This window comes from Megascapheus bottae, chromosome 8, assembly GCF_031878675.1.
Source record: "Megascapheus bottae isolate mThoBot1 chromosome 8, mThoBot2.hap1, whole genome shotgun sequence".
NCBI lineage: Eukaryota > Metazoa > Chordata > Mammalia > Rodentia > Geomyidae > Megascapheus > Megascapheus bottae.
Genome location: NC_143516.1, coordinates 39,218,653 through 39,233,215, shown reverse-complemented (window position 1 = coordinate 39,233,215; position 14,563 = coordinate 39,218,653). Strand labels below are relative to the sequence as shown.

The 14,563-nt window shown below is 42.8% G+C and overlaps 1 protein-coding gene across 1 annotated transcript in view; it reads left to right on the top strand.

Moving 5' to 3' along the window:
- The window catches only part of Foxo3 (forkhead box O3), a 114,878-nt gene extending 100,571 nt beyond the window's left edge, over window positions 1–14,307 (top strand). Inside the window, exon 4 of the mRNA XM_090338327.1 lies at window positions 9,562–14,307. The gene's annotated coding sequence lies outside the window, so the exon portion shown is untranslated. The remainder of the gene's footprint in view (window positions 1–9,561) is intronic.
- Window positions 14,308–14,563: the final 256 nt, after the last annotated feature.

Here is a 14,563-nt window from a genome sequence, read left to right as displayed (position 1 = left end):
ACTCAAAATGAATTCAGATTTTGTTCTATAGATTAGTGACACTGTAGATGCTTAGAGATGCCATGAGTCATTGTTCCTTAAAGTACATCACAGAATAATCACCCTTAAGCTGTCCATGAGAAAAAAATGGAACCTATTTTGGAAATACTGTGTTAAACAAAGGAAAATTAGGTTATTTCCAGCAGGTTGTCTAAATGAACATTCCAGACCTTGGAGAGTAGATTATGTCATGCAGGACATTCAGTGTCTCCTAAATTTTATTTCTTGAATTAATCCCTTTTTTTCATTTCTTTGTTTGTTTGTTTGCTAGTACCCACAGGATCAATATTCTCAGATAACCCTTAAGAAATCCTGCCCTATAATAGGTGATGGATTCTTCATGTAATTGAATCCAGGGTCTTACAATTATTATTATTTTTTTTTTGGTGGTTCATGGGGTTTGAACTACCACCCTACCCTTGAGCCAAGTCCCACTTCCCATTTCCCAGTGGTTAACTGGGGATGAGAGTCTCCGGTCCTTTTGTGCCCTGGCTGGCTTTGAACCTTGATCCTCAGATCTCAGTAGGTAGGATTACAGGCCCAGGGTCTTACAGTTGTTAAGCAGGAGCTCTGTCACTTGAGCCATGCCCTTACCTTCAACCTTCTTCTCATTTTTGAAGGTTTTAGGGGTGGGGTTGGCATGACTGTCACATAATAAGCATCTCTCCACCAGGGACTGTGTTCTTCCTGTGGATGCACTAGCTGCCTGGCATATAGCAGATCCCATCTTGATGGTAGAAATGCTCGAGCAAAGCCTGGATCCATTAGACAGAATGCATTTTCAGTGCCTGCTGGGCACAGGGACAGAGGTAAATCAAGAAGAGCCTCACCTTCACCCTCCTGCATTGGCAGCCACTACTTGTGAAAAACTGCCTTGCCTGTGAGGTTGGAGCAAAAGACACACGTAATATGGCAACCTGAACATGCCAACATTTCTGCGACAACGCTGATTTAAAGAGCTCTACTTATTGTATTTTTGTTTCCAAATGTCTTTGGGGCATAAAAAAAGCAATGGGGCAGACCTCACTGCTTCAGGAAGTCAGGATCCACATGATGGTTTCTGTTACAAGCAGGACTTGTGATATAGGTTTTGTGTTTTTGTTTTGGGTCTGGATGTGTGTTCTTTTTCTTCTTTTCTTTTTATTGTTATATTTTTGTTTGGGAGAAGGTACACCAATTCCTATATTGGACATAAGCCAACTTGAGCCCATTGGAGCTTGCTGTCCCTAGGTTCCACTCTGAGATGAACTGTGGGTTACAAGGCCTCTGCATAGCTCCTTGGCAATTGAGCAAGGCCCCGTGAAATGGCAGAGGGAATGTGGATTAGTAGCACATTTTTATGGCCACATGGCTCTGAGTCAAGCCACTCTTGAATCTCAGTTTGCTTTGTCTATGCAATGGGGTTAAAATTAGACTTCCTTCTCTGTGCTAGCTCTTACAGGACTAGCTCAGTCTTTTGTTTGCCCTTTAAAAAAAAAAGTTATTTAATATTTGTTGTGTTTGGGTTCCCTCTCCCCCCACTGGAGTCTGAACTTAGTCTTTGTGCTTGCTAAACAACAGTAGTGTCCCTTGAGCCATAATTTCAGCCCTTCTTTTGTGTTGCCCTGGCTGGTCTGAATTGTGTCACTGGGATGACAGGTTTGCCCAGTTGTGGTGCTTCCCCAGTAGCTGGGATAATAGATATGTACCACTCTATCTAGCCATTGGTTGAGATGAAATCTATCATACTTGTATGCGAGGGCTGGCCTTGAACTGTAATTCCCTGCATTTCCTGCCTCCCAAGTAGCTAAAATTACATGCCTGAGCCACAGTGCCCAGATTTTTTCTTGTGATTTTAAATGACTCCAGAAATCAATACAGAATAAAGCTGAGCCAGTCTTATATGCTATAAGCACAGAGATCCACTACTTTTCTCAGTAAACTAGAATCAGACTATATTCTCTTCATTCAACAGGTATGGCACTTGTCTGTTGTCTTCAAAAAGCAAAGGCTTTTATCCAATGTTCCCTAGAACTTCTGCCTGCTAATTTGAGGGCATCCATTAGAGAAACCAGTGTTTTTCCACTTTCAGAGTAAGCCTATGTGCAGATGGACGAACAGGTTGGATGTGATGCCCAAATCATTCCATTAGCATCTTTGAAGAAGTGCTTGAGCAGCCTGGCTGTCTGGCCTTGGGTTTCCCTGTGGGCCTGGTGGGCCTGTAGCTAGCAGAAATCTCACCTGTCTTCCCAGGGCCCCTGGAGCTATCACCATGGTTCTGATCTCCAGAACCTCTCCTTCCTCCCTCCCTCCCACTGCTATGCTTATCCCAGGCCACATAGCCTTTCTGTGGCTTCCTTGAAAACAGAAAAATTGCCTCATATAGGCATGCTGCAGTGGCTTTCTGAAAAGATGATTTACCTCTCATGACACAACTTTGTTGTTAAGACAGTCTCTGAAAACCTGAAAGACAAAGCTGCCCTTCTCAGGAAGTCACAGCAGACCCCAGTGTGAAAAGCGGTGCTCTGCAAGGACTAAATAGAGCTGGCATGCAGGTGTCTAATCTGCTTTTGATTCTTTTTCTTGCAGTAAGAAATGTGGGCCTTACTCAGTAATTCTAGATTTTTATTGGGTAACCTTTTTGCTAAAGATTCATGGTAATCATTTATTAAAGGATGAGAATCACTTAGTCATGAAGTCTCTGAGGATAATTCTAGTGTTTTTGAAAGATGGACTTAATTGCCAGTCTTGGTTTGATTGAAGGTTTGTATGTCAGTACGTCTTTCCTTCTCTTTTTCTCTGATGAAAGAAGTCTGAGCCATACAATTTTTTTTTTTAACTATTCATGTCTATGTAGAATGTTTGGTCTTATTCCTTGGGGGAAATTTGTGGCCAGGAAGAGAAGGCCAGAGACAGAAGGCCTTGAATTTTGAGGTCAACATTCCTTAAATTATTTTCACTAAGTGGTTCAAGTGATAAAGCATTTGCCAAGAAAGCATGAAACCCTGAATTCAAACCCCAGTATTGCCCCACCCTTAACTTCCACTGCACCTCCATTTCTGTACATGCTGCTATAATCTACTTGTAATTTGTGTATTCAGAAATCACCAGAAAACTATATAGCCTAACATAGCTGTAAGTAATCCAAAAATGTGCTAACTGGCAGACGTGTTAGAAGGTGGTCCTTACACATGACTGAAAATGCTGTTTGCTTACCAAATAAGCATCTCAGCCAAATTATTCCCTGCTGAGAGCCAACCAACTTCCTCCACTTGGCCTGCCGTGCTGACTGGGGTGGGCAGTGCTTTGTATCCAGTGCAGATGCAGATGGCATGGCCAGGCGGGAGCCTCCAGAACTTCATAAAGTATAGACTTTATGGCTCCCAGAATCTTCACACTGCCAGGCCACCAGCCCAGGACCCTCCTGTGTCATTCTCAGTCTAGGAGCCACGCTGGAGCCGCTCCTTCCCGCTGCCTCTGTTACAGTGTGATGAGTACTTTTTGGTAACCATCTGTCAGTAGCATGTCCTGGTTATACTAAACATATATGAGTGGTTCAAACTCTTTGTGTGACTCTGCTGATTTTGTTGTTAGTTTCAGAATTACTTGGAAAATTAGATTGTCTCACAAACTCTTCATAGCATCTAAAGTAGGAAAAGACAACTTCAGAGGACGCCCTTCCCATAGCCTTCACTTCTGTACTTGCACCTTCTAATGGACTGATGACTATACTTCTCCCTCTACCCACCTTCTGGAGATCTAGGGCATCTACCATTCCCCCCACCACCCCCACACACACCCTAGTAAATGTAGGGAAGAGTCATATAGGACAGGGTCACACCCAGCAAAGATAAACAGTGATATTCAGGTCATGGCTTGGCCCTAAGCATTTCCTCCTGGTTTCCAGGTCCCTTGTGTTTTAAATTCATGGATCACTGTGCCATGACAGTAACCTGAGACATAGAGTTGCTGGACTATTAATTTGGGTATTTGAGGACTGTTGATAGCAGTTGTATTTGTTGGGATGTATAGAAAAGTACTTGAGAACCAGTTGAATGATAAAAAAAAAATATGCTTTCCATTGACTTTTGTCTTGTATGAAATAGGAATGTTACAAAAACTATCCCCACCTCCAAAAACTATGCAAATCTTATATCCTGTCCTGGGTTCTGTCCCACCTCCAGTAAAATTCATTCTTGGCAAATTGGAGTAGCTTTGGAACAGCAGGGCAGAGAGGAAACATAGGTGAGGCCTCTTTCAGGAATATAGCTTATTCATTTTATCTGACCAGCATTAACTGCTTTGTTTATTCAAATTTCCATGGCACTTGGAATGTAAAAGAAATTTTGTTGACCTCCTTGGAAGCTATGCAGATTGAAGCCAATATCATATCTAAAACAATGGTCTTCAAAATCAGATGTTTCCTAACTAATTAGTTTCATTGGAGTTCACCATATTGGAAGCTCAAAGTTCATAAAGAAGTGGTCAGTCCAGGTACCATGTGATAGGATGCCAGGTGTGAGGTGTTGGCCTTCAGTAGAGGCCAAGCCATGGAAGATGGGGTGCAAGACTTGTCTGAGTACAGGAGTGATTCATGCAGGTGGGGAGAAGAGAGAGCCAGACAAAGCTTCCCTGTGTCCAAGCCATTGGATGAAGAGGGGGTTTGTTCCCAGTAACATTGGAATACAAGGTAAGGATGAGGCAGAACTTAATCCCATTGGTCCTTACCAACTAAAGTCTTTGGACATTGTAATTAATCAATCCAGAGGGGATCCAAATACTCCTGAAAGGTTTCTTTAAGATAATATCCCACACTTTACATCCATGTAGAAATAGTCTTATCAAGAAAATAGGAAATTTCCACAACTTTGCTATTGACACTAAATGTCACCTATAGAGAACATTAGCTAACAAAATCCCTGTCCAGTGTCAAGACAGCTAGCTTATTCCTGTGGAACCTGTTTAGTCATTAGTGGTCCTCTGTGTCAGTCTTAGTCTGGGTTATGATGACTTAGGACAACCACTTCCTCCTCATTTTCGCTCATATTTTGTCGGCATGGACTAAAAGCTGGCCAACCAGAGCAGGCAGGGGTAGCTGCAAGTACCTACGAGCCTCTCTGGCAGGCTCTACTAAAAACCTGAAAAGCAAGGCATTTCCAGGAGCTAGCCAACACAGCACTTTGCACAGGCCAAACTCTACTTCCATGCATACTGTGCTTAAAAATTTTTGTTGCAATAGTGTGAATAGGCAAATGCTTTTCCTTGTTACCTTATCATTAAATTTTCTCTTACGCTTTCCTGTACCATCTCTCCCAACTCCTTCAGTAGAATCATAGCCCAGGAGCCAGGTGTCCCAGACATTTAACTTTTCTTTGGGGAGATTTTACAACTGAATAGAAACCTGGCTTCTAATCTGCCTAGCTTCCTTACCTGCTCCATTACCAAAATGGACTTGTCTGCAGCTGCACCTGCTAGCTCCCCTGTCCTGGCACACATAGAAGATGCTGTGTGGCCAGCAACACAGGCTTAGTGCTGGATTTACCCTAGCCATCACTGACCATCAGGCTGATTTTCACGAAAGAGTCTGATTGCCCTTCCTCACCTGACCCAACCTAAAAAGTAATGCAAAATAACCAAAGCATAGTGGTAGCCTGTTTGTCTGCACAGTGTACTCTTGGCCTGTAGAGATGAACTGTATTGGAACTGCTGCCATTTCGGCATATCAAAATTAGATGTGAATGCCTAACCCAAGACCTGCATAAATGTCTTTCCTGGGGTGACATCATTTCTAACAGCCTTGCTGGGTGTTGGATTGTGACTCCAGATGGATTGGTGTCCCTGCACTCCTCCTAGGAACTCAACAGAGATGGTGGTTGCCAGGTGCTTCTTTGCTCTGGACTTGAATGGAAATACTCAAACTCTGAAACTCACACCTGTTCTTTGACTTCCATGAGGCTGTCGTGTCAGCTTGAGGAATCCTTTCACTGCCTTAAGTTGAGCTTAAACTACCCTTGTTTTCAAGCATGAAGAAAGGGGCACTTCAATCTGTTTTACATGCTGACTTCGCTGTAAAATTCTAGCTAGGAAAATGGTTGGTAACCTTTGTGGATTGTGTGAGGATTTTAACCTCCTGTCTCATGTTCCTTCTTTAAACTAGTCAATATTAAAATCATCTTTCCTCTGCCAAGAAGATAAAACCCTGCTGACAAGTGTGTGTACTTCTCTACAGCCGAAAAAGCTGTGGGAGTACATGAGTGGGGACAGTTATGTCCATGCTCAGATTCCAGTTGATTGGGTTGTTATGTTTTCTGTACTTTTAGAGGCATCTCCCTTTCTTAGAATGTCATGTGACTTAGTGGTGATAATTAGGCAGAAGCTTGTCTTCCCTACAGATGCCAGGATTACAGAGGGACTGATCTCACCAGAGACCAGATGACAGCATCCATAGATATTTTTAGTTTAGGCTTCATCACTTATTTGGTCTCCCCATTTCACTTTCCCTGCATCTACAGCCAGATTTTAAACTTATTGAGCAGGGAGAGTGAAGGGCAGGGGGCCTCCTCCCTCTTGCTGAAAGTCACCAGTGAGACAGGGCAACCATTTCTACTCATCGTTAATTGGTGTATTGCCTAGTAACTGCCAAATAACAGCTGTGGTTTTGTCAGCTATCTATTTCCTTTTCCTTCCAAAAGCTTTGCTTAATCTGATATGTTTTTACACTATAAGGGTATCACACACATACATAAGCATCACAGTTAACTAAAGGGCCATACTTTAATCCATGAGAAGGTGACAAGAGCTTCCTAAATCCCAGGAAACTCATATCCCAGCCAAGCATCACTGAATTCCCTGTCCAGTGTCTGACTGCTTCCTAACCCTTCTGGTCCTTGACCGAGGCAAATGACCATTTAAGCTGCAGAAGAACCAATAGAAATCCTTAAGTCAGGGCAGTTGCTGTTTTCGGAAGGGTTATTTCTATTTCCTGGGGCTTGTCTTACATGGTGATCTTAGTTTTTCTCTTAGAAGGTGATTATATATTTCCTGTTGTGAGTTTATTTGGTTCCTTGATTTCACAATATTTTGTAATCAGTTTTCCTTCAGTTATATGATGTGATCATATCTGTACTGTGCCCTTTGTGCGAGCTGCCTCTGTCCCTGTGCCTGGCACTAGTGGCCTTAGCTATAAGTACAAGGTGGCTTCCGACATCAGACTCCCCAAGAGAACATAGTCTGAGACCCTGAAAGAAGGTCCAGGACATAGCATCACAGGTCTTCCCACCCCATCTTGTTCTGCAGCAAGGAGAGTGATGATTAGTTCATCTTCTTCTTAATGATGATGCTCCCAGAAGATTCTGAGCCTTTGCTGAGGGAATGGGTATGTGGCCTGGGGACTGGTGTTGGTATGTCTTTGTTCTGCCCCAGGTGGGCCTCCTACTTTGGTTTCAGGATTGATGGCCTGTCCTGCACAGAGGAGGACACATCTGGGGTCTAGGTCTCCTCTGGCTCCTCCCTGCCATACTGGCAAGCCCCAGTGGCACAGCTAGCCACAGCTCTGTTTCTGTACTTAGAGAATGAAGTATCTTATCTTTCCATTATGCACCTGTTTCTGCAGTGGATTAATTAACACCAAAGGGAACCAGGGAGGGATCTGAATTAGGTAATATCTTGATGCACCTTCCTTAGAACTTACAGAAAGTCAGGGTCGGGCCTTGGGGACTGTAATCCCCAGATCCCTGAGGACTAATTGTGTAGTGATGTTAGACTGTGATTTATTAAATGTTATTGTGAAGGGAAAAAAAAATCAAATCCCCTTCAGAAGACTTTCATCTGTGAGCATCTGTGCTCATGCTTCAGGGTCCTGGCAGAGGATTTAGAATATCACCAGCTTTCATCTCTCACAAATACGAGGTCTAAGGTTTATTTTAGCTTTCCTCCCTCTGAAAGTAAGAAACCATTATTTTATTTCAGATAACCTCTTCCCCATCCAACCAAAAAACCTAAATACTAGAGATTACTAGAGATCCATATGTGTATGTGGCGGGGGAAGTACTCCTTATCTTTATTGTTTTTGCCTTCAGTAAAACAGTCCACCTTCTCTTTGGAGCTATACAAAGGTAAATATAACCAATTATATATATAATTATGTATAATCATTCCTGCTGTGGTTGCAAAGGTGGATAGTAGAAGGTGAGATACCCCTAGACACAGAAGAGATTGGAATCACAGAGTACTGGTGGGAATTCCCAATGAACATGTGTTGCCCCCGTGGGCAGGGGCAGATGTACGCACCTCATTGTGTGTGAGCTTCCTGGTACATTGCTCATTATTTAGTCACCCTGCCTGGTGCTAAGAAGATCTTCAGCTTATGATGCTTCACTGCCACTTTATTACCCTTGTCTTGGCCTAGAGCCATTTCTTTACTACCATGACAGCCAACACTGTCTCCATAAACAAAAGATCTCAAAGCTTGTCATATCAGTCCTTTTAGCTACATCTTTGAATGTACCCCCTCCCCTTGTTAATCCTTTTTTCTGTTGATCCAATGAAATCAGATAACACTGGTCTAAATTGAAGTGCTCTGGAAGTACCCCTATCAGTCTTTTCCATGGAAGACTACTGGAAACAAAATAACAATGCTGTTGCTAGTTGTTAATGGGATGTTTTCTGGGGAATTTTCTTGGCTTGGTGTGTGTTATGAACTTTGTTTTTCTCTGCATATTTTTAATGTAGTAATCAAATTCTCAGGATAGCCTACTTAAAGATAGCTTAACTCCTTACTATGCATCACGTGCCATGCGGGCTTACTGTGAAGGGCAGGAAGGCAGTGTCCTCTCCCCTGGCACCAAGAGTATGGATGGAAAGGATGGTGAGCAAGTTCCCTTAGCCCACCTGTGTCTGATGGTGTCAGGGAAAGTCAAGAACTATATAGCTGGTGTCTGCTTTGGGTGATAAATGTGCCTTTCTTTAGCAGGAGAGTACCATGGAGAAACCCCTGGTTCCAAAGTCTAGAACAAAACTTGGTACCTAGATATTCCTAACTTAACATCCCCAGTATGCCTTCCTTCATTTGAGCTTACTTCCTTTGAACATTTCAACTTTAGAACATTTTATAATAATAAAGAACCAAGTAAGAAGTATGGAAAGGAATCCCACTTTGTCCCTGGATTTTTCAGACCTTTAAAATTCTGTAGCAAACAGGGGCCGGAAGTTTGGCCTAGTGGTAGAGTGCTTCCCTAGCATGCATGAAGACCCGGGTTTGATTCCCCAGTACCATATACATAGAAAAAGCCGAAAGTGGTGCTGTGACTCAAGTGGTAGAGCCCTAACCTTGAGGAAAAGCCCAAGGACAGTACTCGGGCCTTGAGTTCAGTTCCCAAGACTAGCAAAAAAAAAAAAAAAAAATTGGTAGTAAACAGCTTTACTGAATGCACCCTGGCTTTGAGGGAGGGTGAGCAGATGGGAAGCTGCTAAAGCATGCCTCTGGGTGCCCACTGCTGTCATTTGAATGCTTCTAATGATGCCTGGTTTCTTCTTGTCTTTTAGACCCTCAAGCTGACACAAGACCTACAGAGAAAACCCTTTGCCAAATCTGCTCTCAGCAAGTGGACAGTGATACCGTTTACAGCTTAACACCTTTGTGAATCCCGCGCCATTTTCCTAACCCAGCAGAGACTGTTAACAGACCTTTACCCTGGGTGAAGCACTTACCCTTGGAACAGAACTCCATAAAGTATGCAGACTCTTCTAGTGCAGGGGTGAGCCACCTGCAGCGGAGGACTGCCCCTCAGCACCATCCGTCTCTTTCAGAGCCCATCGTGAGCCCCCATGGGCGAGTCCGTGGTGTTTTCATACCGCGATGGTTTATGGGATGTTTTAAGTGTTGTTTTGTGTTTGTTTTCTTTTGACCCTCTGAGTTTTCCACACACATTAACTTGCAGTATTTTTCTGTTAAAATGTTAATCATCCTTTCCCAGGCACATTTAGAGACAGAAGGAAAATGTTATACCACTCTGGCTTTGGGCATCATAAGCTTTTGAGCTCATGGAACTCCATAAACTAACACATTATATAAACTAGGGGGAGGGGCGGATTTTCTTTCTTCTTTTGTTTGGCAGAATATTATCCTTTTCTAAAAACTGAACAATGGCACAATTGTTTGCTTTGCGCACCCGTCCAGGACGGAACCCCACATAGGCGACACACATGGAGCACAGCGTCCAGCCGACCCCATATGTTTCCAGTTCTCAACTCTCTGTAGGGTGGTCTGTGGGTGTGACCCCCTGATCAGTGGACCTGTGGGCTATCAACAATTTCTCCAGCTAATACAGTGGACAGCATTAAGCTGGTAGGTTAGAAATTAGGATCTTTTCAGGAAAGCAGTAAGTTCAGCCATCCACTCATTGCCAAATGCCACTACAGGACTAAGTGTAAGGAGAAAAGATACAAAGAAAAAAAAAATGAGTCTTGTTTTGCTTTTTAGACTAAATGAACCTAAGCTTATGGTGAGATAGGAGCAGAGGACAAACCAAGTGGTTGGAAGGGCAGATCTCACCTCATCGTCTCAAATGTACATTCTTGGTTACTTTCAGCCTTGCTGTGTATAATCTGATCTTATAGAAGTGTACGAGTGAATGGCAATAGCATACAAACTGATTTTTTTAAACAAGCTTAAGTTGTAGTTGTATAAGAGATATAATGAAAGTAAAAATAGGGCAGTTTAAACTTTAAAAAAAAACTTCCCACTTCTATGGATTTCATTTTGTTGTGTTTTCAAAAAGTTATGGTGCTGTATAGGTGCTTTCTGTTTAACCTGGAAAGTGTGATTCTCTTCATTGCCCCCTTTGTAGACAGAAGTTGGGAACACTTTTGGTACATATGAAATCGGTGTAACGACGCTCTGATTAGCACAGCATAAACAGACTTCTCCAAAGTGATATACAAAGACTTTTCTTTATAAAAAGCATTAACCATACAAATGTATAAGTATATTTTATCATGTACAGTACAAAAATGGAACCTTATGCATGGGCGTTAGGAACACTGGCGAGTGTTTCAGCACAGATTTCCCTGCTTGAGTTCTCGCTGATGCTTGTGCCATGGCAGTGGGCACTGATGCAGATGTGCACCCAACCCCTTGCCCCCCCCACCAGCCACCCAGGGCCCCCTGTGCACCTTTCTCTATAACTCCTCTGGGGACGATGCTGCTGGTGATCATAGCTCCTCGCCTAATAAGAGTTCCATTTGGTACTGTCACACCTCTCTTCCGCCTCGCTCTGATTGTCACATTTGAGCAATGGCCCTGTTGATATCACCCCACCTTTCACAGAATCTGTAAATTGTTGTGCAGTTGTGATTATAGTAGACCTGTAGTGTATTGCCTTCTCTGAACTGCTTCATGTTTATAATCTTGGTTTTTAAAGTATATATAATTTTTAAAAATATGGAATCTATTTACGTGGTCTACTTGTCAGTGAGCCACACTTGCTTACTATATTCTTTATAATAACCCTAGCCATGCCTTTGCTTCTTTCATAGTCTGCTGTACAGTGCTGGTAAAAGAGGGCTGCCTGTCGGGCTGGCTGCCTGGACGGAGGAATTGCAGAGGCAGCTACGGGTTTGCAGGGTAGAATCTGGCAGAGACCGATCGGATAAAGGTCAGATGCAAGGGAGAATCCCAAGTGCTTCCAACTTGAATGCCCTGAGAGTTCTCTCCTGAGTTCAAAGAAACAAACTAACACATACAATAGCTTTCTTGCCTATGCAGCTTTAGGGCCTGAGGATCCACTTGGGAGCCAGAGAGGCAACCCTCCAATGTGTTCCAGCTTGACACTGTTGAATTCCTTTCAGACATGTGGCATCTCATTTCTCCTCTTCTTTTCCAGTGTTTGTTGGATTTCAAGCACAATGTCTTACAGAGTGTCCTTCAACCAGATTATGACTTAATGTGAAGCAGCTGAGGGAAAGACAGAGGGCGTGGGTGTGAGGGCAAGGCTGCCGCAGACCAGATCAGGGTAACAGGGAGAAGGCTTTTTCACATAACACAAACCGTGTCTACACATAGTAGAGAAAGCTAAGATGGTGACACCTCAGAGAGGGTCTGGCAAGAATTAAATAATGAGGAGTCAGGACCCCTGTATCTCCATCTCAGCTTCTCTCCCCCAACCCCCTACACACAGGCCAGATTCCCTTAGATGAGCCAGTTTATATAGTGGTCAGAGGTGTTGCCTGAGCCCTCTGTCCTTTCTATCAGGTCCCCGCTTTCAGAGTGGGCTAACTCTGGGCCACCTCCTAGTGTTCTGAATGTCTTCAGAACCCTTACAGTCCCTCACTGTGTGATGTGAAGCATCTCACATGACTTGGCAGCCTTCAGGCCAGGCCCAGCAGCTGCAATGTTGAATCATGAGAACTATGCAGGGTCACCCCCAGCCCCTCAGTCAGCAAGCTGTCCCTAGGGAGCCACCCACTTGGTGACTGAAAGTCAGGAAGCCAAGCTGAGTACCTAATTGTGGAGACAAGACATGCACCCTGGGGTTCCATGGCTCTCTTCAGGCTCTGGAACCTAATACCTTGTACCAAAGTTAGAAAAGAGCTTTATTGTGAGCTTTTACTGTCCTGGCACGAGGTCTGAGTGCCAGGTGCAGTGTACCCCGTTAACTGTGAATGCGTCTGAGGGTGGTTTCCTGTATCACATCCTCTGCAATATGATTGCTGAAACACATTTGAAAATTATTTTTTGCCGAAGTCGGTCTTTCCTGTTAATGGAGGATCCTGCATACATACATGTGTAGTGCAAGGTGGGTTTTCTTTTGGGTGTTGATTTCTAGTATTGTGTGTGTCGCTTCCCCATCCTGAGGAGAAGACAGCAGTGGCTCACTACTCAGGACAGGTACACCCTGTTTTAGGGTGTGACTTCAGGTGGCTTCTAAACCTATACCCAGATTAAGGATTACAGAGACATACTTCACCTCTTCCCAAGGAACTGTATCCACTTAAGAGATAAAGAGCATTTAAATGTCTTGGACAAGACCATAGAAAGAAAACAGGAAGCGAGTACCATATGCTTTGTTCCATATGCTGGTGTTAAAGGCTGATGGGAAATAAAGTTATTTCCCTTTTTTCTAAAAGCAAAAAAGTAAACTGACAGTTCTGAACTCTTTTTTTTGTTGTTGTTATATTTGAGGGAACGCCATATGATTAGGTGTATTTTTTTAATTAAAGAAAGCAAGATAAATTTTTGTTTGTAAAAGTGCAATCACTGGTACTGAGGTACGAAAATGCCAGCCTCTCCTTGAGCCTGGGGTCAGGGCACTAGGGGAATAGGAAATTGTTTCTTTTTCTCTTAAGTAGTTGTACAAAGAGGTTATAATTCCATAAGTCAGTGTCTCTTGATCAGTGCCACCCATCATTCTCCCTCGTTCTTTGAAAAGTTCCTTTTTGAACAAAATCTTCAAACAGATATCCAAATATCTGAAGAGTGTGTGATATTTGATCTAAATCTTAAGTGGGTAACATTTTATACAAGTTAAATGGATGGGATATTTTCCTCTTGTTTAGTTTCATTTGTATGTATTTTTCTTTGATGAATGATTGATTACAAGGTATCTGCTACACTCCAGAAATACTTGTGCAGCCACTTATTTAAAAACAACAACAACAAAAAAAAAAAACTGTCTGGTCACTGACTTCTCTAAAATTCTCTCATTGCTTGGCAATCAGTCCTCTCTTGTATACTTGTCCTAGCACAATATGTCCATAAGAAATGTAAACATTGTGAAAGAGGACCTGGAAAATTAATGATATTAAAACAACTATAATGTGCATTTTGGCTTCACATGTTTAACTTTTTTTTTAAGAAAAAAAAGTTGCATGAATGAAAAAAATCCGTATACAGTATCTGTAAAACTGTCTTATCTGTTTCAGTTTCTTGATCCTACCCTGTACTACTAGAGTTGAACATGATGCATGGCCATATTCAAACACCTGAGAATCAAGCAGCTCGGCTTTGGTTTGAAGCACCTTCATCCTTTCTTTCAAAGCGAAAACTATCATCCCGCATTCTGAGGATTTTTAACATAACCATATGTTGCCATGAAATAAGTCTGCTGCCTTTCTTCCTCCAGGATCAAAACCAATTTGATTTGGGAATTGTCCCCTTTCCAAATGAAGTGGAGATGCAGTGCTTGCTTTCCTTGGTGTTTGTAGATATTGCCTTGTGTATTCCATTTAAAACCATAATCTAGTTTGTAAAAGAAATGGTGACGCATGTAAATAAAGCATTGATGACACTCATTCCAAGAAGTCTTTTCTCTCTCTCTCTCTCTCTCTCTCTCTCTCTCTCTCTCTCTCTCTCTCTCTCTCTCTCTCTCTCTCTCTCTCTCTCTCTCTCTCTCTCTCTCTCTCTCTCTCTCTCTTGGTCCTTTTTCCCTCTCCCCTGGCCCAGCAATAAAATGGCTAAGTTAATTTCAAGGTCTACCTGTAGGATTACTTCACAGGCTGGAAGAAGCAACACAAGGCTGCCTCTATTATAAGATCTGTCAACTAAATG